The 7296-nt window shown below is 46.2% G+C and overlaps 1 protein-coding gene across 1 annotated transcript in view; it reads left to right on the forward strand.

Moving 5' to 3' along the window:
* LOC134298717 (uncharacterized) overlaps nucleotides 1–1969 on the forward strand; it is a 29777-nt gene extending 27808 nt beyond the window's left edge. Inside the window, exon 26 of the mRNA XM_062979790.1 lies at nucleotides 1638–1969. The gene's annotated coding sequence lies outside the window, so the exon portion shown is untranslated. The remainder of the gene's footprint in view (nucleotides 1–1637) is intronic.
* The last annotated feature ends 5327 nt before the right edge of the window (nucleotides 1970–7296 follow it).

A 7296-nucleotide genomic window follows, 5' to 3' on the forward strand; every position in this document is an offset into this window, starting at 1 on the left:
AAGTTAAAATGTTTATAAAACAGAAGCTGGATTAAGGTGTGGCGTGGCACTCCTATTTTGTGTAAACTCAATCTGATCAATAAACTCACTATAATGGAGATCTCCATCTCTAGCAACTGTTTGGGACTGGGATACTGGAGATTTATTATCGGCTGGCTGTCCAGCAGATGTGAAACAGGACCTGGGTAATTTCAGTAGTTCATAGTAGTATTTACAGTATAGCTCGCCTCTTCTCTCCCAAAGGAGATTCAAAGCAGCTAACACTAAAAAGCATACAATATGTAAATTAATATCCATGTATTAAAACCTGAATTTATTAGTGCTTGGACCATGGTCCATTTGCATACAATGTGTGTGTGTGTGTGTGTGTGTGTGTGTGTGTGTGTACATTTGTAGGAGCGAGTAAACAACAAAACCACCGAACCAAAGCACACCAAAATTTCCCACAAAAGACATAGTCAGTCATCCAATCTATGTCTTTCAAACCAAAAAAACTAGAAAAATAAAGTCCAAATTAGAGGACAAGGAAGAGCCGTTTTCAACAGTGGCTGCCGGTTAGAAGGGTAGGCCTTGCCACCTTTAGGCCCCACCCACTTCATCTCCTAGCAACCCCTTCAACCATAATGGTGCCGGGGAAGAGCCAGGGTTCAGTTAGGCCTCTTCCATACTGCCTATAAAATATAGATTATCTGATTTGAACTGTATTATATGGCAGTGTAGACTCAAGGCCCTTCCACACAGCTATATTTAATGGGTATTTATTTGCTCAGAACAGTGATGCAACTGTAACAGAATAGCAGGTTCATTCAATACAGCAATACTGCCCAGTAAAAAACGAAGAGTAACCCTACTGTAAAAAGGAAGTGTGCTCTTTGTGGTATTTTGCTGCTATTTCGCAACTGTAGTGCAATAGTGTGTTAATGCAATGTGTTCCTAAAGCATAAAAAGGGAGAGTGCTCAATGGAATATTTTTTCTGCTGTCAGTGATAATGTGACTTTGGCAGAATAGTTGTTTTGAGCGATAAAGTCCAAAAGCAACATCCCATGGTAAAAAGTGAGACTAAGCCCACAGTAAAAAGGGTGAGTGCACAATATGGTACTTATCTGCTGTTGGTGATAATGTGACTGTTACGGAATCATGGGTTTGTGCAATTAGGTTCTAAAGCAACATCCTGTAAAAAAACAGAGAGCAATTCCACAATAAAAAGGGAAAACACTCAATGAGTTATTTTTTGGCTATCAACAATAACATGCCTGTAATAAAAGAGCGGGTTCATGCAATAAAGCCCTAAAACAACATCCAATAGTAAAAACGCAAGCAACCCTGCAATAAAAAAGAGAGCATTCAATGTGGTATTTATCTGCCATCAACAATAATGTGACTGTAACAGAATAATGGATTTGTGCAATAAGGTCTTAAAGCAAAATCCCGCTGTAAAGAACGAGAGCAACCTTGCTGTAAAAAGAGAGAGTGCTCAATGTGGTATTTATCTGCTATCAACAATAGCAAGAATGTAGTGGAATGGCAGGTTTGAGCAATAAAGTCCTAAAGCAGAACTCCATAGTAAAAAGCAAGAATAACTGCAGTACGAAGAGTCAGTGACAAACTAATCTCTTGTGTCTCTTTTCTGACCCAGGACGCGCTGCACATCCAAGAGAAGGCGTGAGCAGAAGAACCACGGCCACTTTGCCGGCAGGACTCTGAATCATGTCGAATCGCTGCTGCTTTTTGCTTCTGACCCTGGAGCTCTTCCCCCTTCCTCCTCCACCTCCCCTTCAACCTGCAACTGAGACTAGAAATGGCGTTTTTGGATGCACAATCCACCCCTGGACTCTTTCTATCTATCATTGAAAGGCGGAACAGAAACGCTATAAATAATTGCAGGATCTGATGGACATGCTTCCCAACTGCGCTGCTGCTTTGAATGCACATGTCTGGCAAAATTAATAAATCATGCATTGGATAAAATCACCTGTCTTTTCTTTCTTTCTTTCTTTCTTTCTTTCTTTCTTTCTTTCTTTCTTTCTTTCTTTCTTTCTTTCTTTCTTTCTTTGGTGTTTTCAGTTCTTTGTTCTCTGGCACTGGGAACCTAAATGCCCCTTTGAGGGAGACATGTATTTCCCAAAATACCAACCAACAAACATCACCAGTTGGCAATTCATTTGTTTTTTTGAAAAAAATGGGCTTGCTAGGCAGAGGATTTCCCATTTCACAGACCTAGCAATGGCTATATACACCTTTATATTGCTGCAATACAGCAGGGGGGTGAAGCATCAGGCTGCAGCACTCAGCCAACACAAGCAATAAGAATGCTGGGATCTGCAGTCCAACATCAAAAAGGCTGCAGTGTTCCCATCTCTGCAGTACAAGAAAGGTTATAAGCCATTCAAAGACTTTTGAAAGGAGCCTAGATGCAGTGTTGAAAGAAACCCCCAAAGGCCATCCAGTCCAACTCCTTTCTGCCACAATCCAAAACCCCACAATAGATGGCCACCCAGCAAATGTGAAATCTTATTAGCATATCATGTATTCATGTCTGCACTTGTGGTAAAGCACTGAATGTTTGCCTCTATGTTTTTGCTTGGTTGGAATCTGCCCTGAGTCCCCTTGGGGAGATAGGGCGGAATATAAATAAAGCATTATTATTATTATTATTATTATTATTATTATTATTATTATTATTGACACAATGACACAGTATGACACAGCAAACAAGATAGACATGCTGGATTTCGTATCACAAAATCCCAAGTCGAACACCTCCCAAGTGTTGTTGTTGTTGTTGTTATCCTTACTACCAGATAAATGATAAAGCAACGTTTAGATATTTTCCGCTGACACAATGGGTTTAGTATAGATGGGAGTAACAATAGAATTCACACTTTGGTTTCCACTTCTCTCCATACACACTGTGTTGCAATTTCTTCCTGCCTGGGCAGATGGGTGCCTCACAGTCACTCAATGGTTTCTGTTTATGGTTTCAAGTCATCTGCTGACTTAAGGAGATTTGAGAGTTTTCTTAGGCGAGGAATCCTCAGACTTGGTTTGCAAGTTACTTCCTCAGAAATGCAGCCTGTATCATCTGGGATTCGTTGAAGTTCTCCACTCAAGTCCTAACTTTGCTTAACTTCAAGGATCAGATGGAATTTGGTGCCTTTAGGACATTTAGTTGCTACATAGAAATAGACTCCTCAAGTCACAAGAAACTCTCAAAAGCTATCCAATAATAATAATAATAATAAAACTTTATTTATATCCCGCCACCATCTCCCCACGGGGACTCGGGGCGGCTTACATGGGGCAGTGGCCCAAACAACATAAGAACAAAATATAAGCAACACAATACAATCACAATATAAAAAGATAAAACAATAATACAATATATCAATATAAACAACAATACAAGATAAAATTTTCATTTAAAACACATAAATGGAAAGACCGTAATAAAAACAGGATAAATTATTAAAAACCCACTGGGGCTGATTAATAATGACTATCTCCGAAGGCCTGTCGAAACATCCAAGTCTTCAGTTGCTTCCTGAAGGAAGGTAGAGAGGGAGCCAACCTAATCTCCCTGGGGAGGGAGTTCCAGAGTCGGGGAGCCACGGCCGAGAAGGCCCTCTCTCTCGTCCCTACCAAACGCAGTTGTGAGGAGGGTGGAAGTGAGAGGAGGGCCTCCCCGGAGGATCTCAGCGATCGGGTGGGTTCATAGGGGACGACGCGGTCACGAAGATAGGCAGGTCCCGAACCATTTAGAGCTTTATAGGTAACTAGCTGTGCCCGGCCACGCGTTGCTGTGGCAAAGTATGGTGGTATGGGAAATAAAGTACTAAGGAATTGGTGGTAGTTAAGGTAAAGGGTAAAGGTTTTACCCTGACGTCTCCAGTCATGTCTGACTCTGGGGGTTCCTGTTCATCTCCATTTCTAAGCCGAAGAGCCGGCATTGTCCGTAGACTCCTCCAAGGTCATGTGGGATGACTGCATGGAGCGCCGTTATCTTCCTGCTGGAGCGGTACCTATTCATCTACTCTCATTTGCATGTTTTCGAACTTCTGGGTTGGCAGAAGCTGGGGCTAACAGTGGGGGCTCTCTCCGCTCCCCCAATTCAAACCTGCAACCTTTCGGTCCAGAAGTTCAGCAGCTCAGCGCTTTAACACGCTGCGCCATCAGGGGATATTATTTTGTAAAGGTTGTGAATATACAATATTTCTGATTTTTTTTGTCTGTTGGAGGCAAGTATGAATGCTGCAATTAGGGGAAATGATTAGGATGTAATGGCCTTGCAGCTTTAAAGTCTAGCTGTTTCCTTCCTGAGTGAATTTTTTGTTGGGAGGTGTTAGCTGGCCCGGATTGTTTCCTGTCTGGAATTCCCTTGTTTTCAGAGTGGTGTTCTTTGCGATATTAATTAGATAATCTGTGGAAGAGGCCTAAGTGAAGCCTAAGTCTGCCTGTCCCCTGGGGTGAGTCAGTTGCTAGTAGACCAAGTGGGCGGAGCTTAGCCTTCTAACTGGCAGCAATTGGATAAAAAACAATTATTCCTCTCCCTCTAATTAGGACTATATTTTTCTTTTCTTTTTGTGGTATCAACCTAGAGCCGTGGATGATGGGTTGTGTTGTCAAATTTCAAGGTTGGGGGGCCTGTAGTTTTATTGTTTTGTCCACTGCCCTGATGCCATCACTCTTTTATATATATAGATAACCTGCACCTTGAATTGGGCCCGGAATATTATCGGCAGCCAGTGGAGCTGCTTGAAGAGGGGGGTTGACCGCTCCCTGTAAGCAGCTCCAGTTAGTAACCTAGCTGCCGACCGTTGTACCAACAGCAGTTTCCGGACTGTCTTCAAGGGCAGCCCCACGTAGAGTGCATTATAGTAATCCATCCTTGAGGTAACCAGAGCATGGACCACCATGGTCAAGTCAGACTTCTCGAGGTACGGTTGCAGTTGGCGCACTAGCTTTAGCTGTGCAAAGGCCCTCCCAGCCACCGCCGACACCTGAGCATCAAGTGACAGCGATGAGTCCAGGAGGACCCCCAGACTGCGGACCTGTGCCTTCAGGGGGAGTGTGACCCTGTCAAGCACAGGTAGCCACCCTATACCCCGATCAGTCGCACGACTGACCTGGAGGACCTCTGTCTTGTCAGGATTAAGTTTCAGCTTGTTGGCCCTCATCCAACCCATTACAGTGGCCAGGCACTGGTCTAGGATCCGAGGGGCTTCCTTGGAGGTAGGTGGAAAAGAGTAGTAGAGTTGAGTGTCATCTGCGTAGAGATGGCACCGAACTCCAAAACCCCGGATGACCTCGCCCAGCGGTTTCATGTACATATTAAAAAGCATGGGGGACAGAATGGAACCTTGCGGGACCCCACAGGTCAAAGGCCAGGGGTTCGAGCAGGTGTCCCCCAGCTTCACCATCTGGGATCGGCCCTCCAGGAAGGACTGGAGCCACTGTAGAGCAGTACCCCCAAGGCCCATCTTGGAGAGCCGTCCCAGAAGGATACCATGGTTGATGGTATCGAAAGCCGCTGAGATGTCTAAGAGAACCAACAGGGACACACTCCCCCTGTCCAGCTCTCTATGGAGGTCATCCACCAAGGCGACCAAAGCCGTCTCAGTGCCATAACCAGGCCTGAAACCACACTGGAATGGGTCAAGATAATCGGTGTCATCCAAGAATCCCTGGAGTTGAGAGGCCACCACTCGCTCAAGAACCTTGCCTAAGAATGGGAGGTTTGAAATTGGTCGATAGTTTGATAGAATAGAGGAATCGAGGGATGCCTTTTTTAGAATTGGTCTAATAGTTGCCTGTTTCAGGCTAGATGGAAATTGCCCTTGTTCCAATGAGGCATTGATAATCCTCAAAAACCAATCGACCAACCCCCCCCCCTTCCCGGCAAGCTTTATAAGCCAGGTAGGACAAGGGTCTAGAGCACATGTGGTTGGTCTCATTGCTCCAAGGATCTTATCCACGGCATCAGGCAGAACAGGTTGAAACGAATCCATCAAGATGGAATCGACAGATGCTCTAGGTACCTCATCAGGCACTGTATCAAAGCTGGTGTCCAAGTCGGAGCGTAATCGAGCAACTTTATCTGCAAAATGATGCGCGAACTCGCTGCATCGAGTGACCGAGTTGTCAAGGGGCTCCTCCACCTCTTGAGGATGAAGGAGCTCCCGAACAACCCGGAACAACTCTGCTGGTCTATTTGTTGCAGATGCGATGCGGGCAGTCGAGAAAGTTTTTCTGGCTGCCTGCAACGCCACAGAGTAGGGCTTAATGGAGGCTCTAGCCCGTGTATGGTCGGTGATGCTCCGAGTCTTCCGCCACTTGCACTCTAGTCCCCGCCTCACCCGCTTCATCAAAGCCAGCTCCTCGGTGAACCAAGGAGCCGACCTGGCTCTGCGGAGCGCAAGGGGACGTTCGGGGGCGATCGAGTCAAGAGCCCTGGCCATCTCGGTGTTATAGAGATCAACCAGGGTCTCAACAGGATCGTCAGCCAACATGACAGGAAGTTCCCCAAGAGACATCAGGAATCCATCTGGATCCATAAGTCTCCTGGGGCGGACCATCTTAATCGGTCTGCCACCCCTGCGGAGGTTTTGGGTGACGGTAAGTCTAACACTGACCAGATGATGGTCGGTCCATGACAATGGAAGGATGTTTTGATCTTCCACACCAACATCTCCCCCATTCGTCACAAATACTAGGTCTAAAGTGTGTCCAGCCTGATGAGTGGGACCAGATATCACTTGGGACAGTCCCATGGTCGTCATGGCAACCATGAAGTCCTGAGCTGCGCCAGATAAGGTGGCATCCGCGTGGATGTTGAAATCTCCCAGGACAACAAGTCGCTGAGAGACCAACACCAGGCCAGACAACACCTCAGCAAGCTCAGGAAGGGAGACTGCTGTGTCGCGGGGTGGACGGTACACAAGCAGAATCCCCAAACTGTCCCGGCTCCCCACCCTCAGGTGGACACACTCAAACCCGGTTGATTGAGGAACGGGGCATCTGGTCAGGGGGATGGATTCCTGATAGACTACCGCCACCCCACCTCCCCGCCCCCCAGGTCTGGCTTGCTGGTGCACTCCATAGCCTGGTGGACAGAGCTGGGTAAGATTAACTCCCCCCAGCTCATCCAGCCAGGTTTCTGTAATGCAGGCCAGGTCTGCCTTTTTTTCCAGGATCAAATCCTGTATTATCGCTGTTTTACCATTTACAGACCTGGCATTTAACAGCAAGACCTTGAACCCGGGGGGTCTGTCATGGAGGCTACCTGACCTATCTTTCCT

This window comes from Anolis carolinensis, chromosome 4, assembly GCF_035594765.1.
Source record: "Anolis carolinensis isolate JA03-04 chromosome 4, rAnoCar3.1.pri, whole genome shotgun sequence".
In the NCBI taxonomy this organism is placed as follows: Eukaryota; Metazoa; Chordata; class Lepidosauria; order Squamata; family Dactyloidae; genus Anolis; species Anolis carolinensis.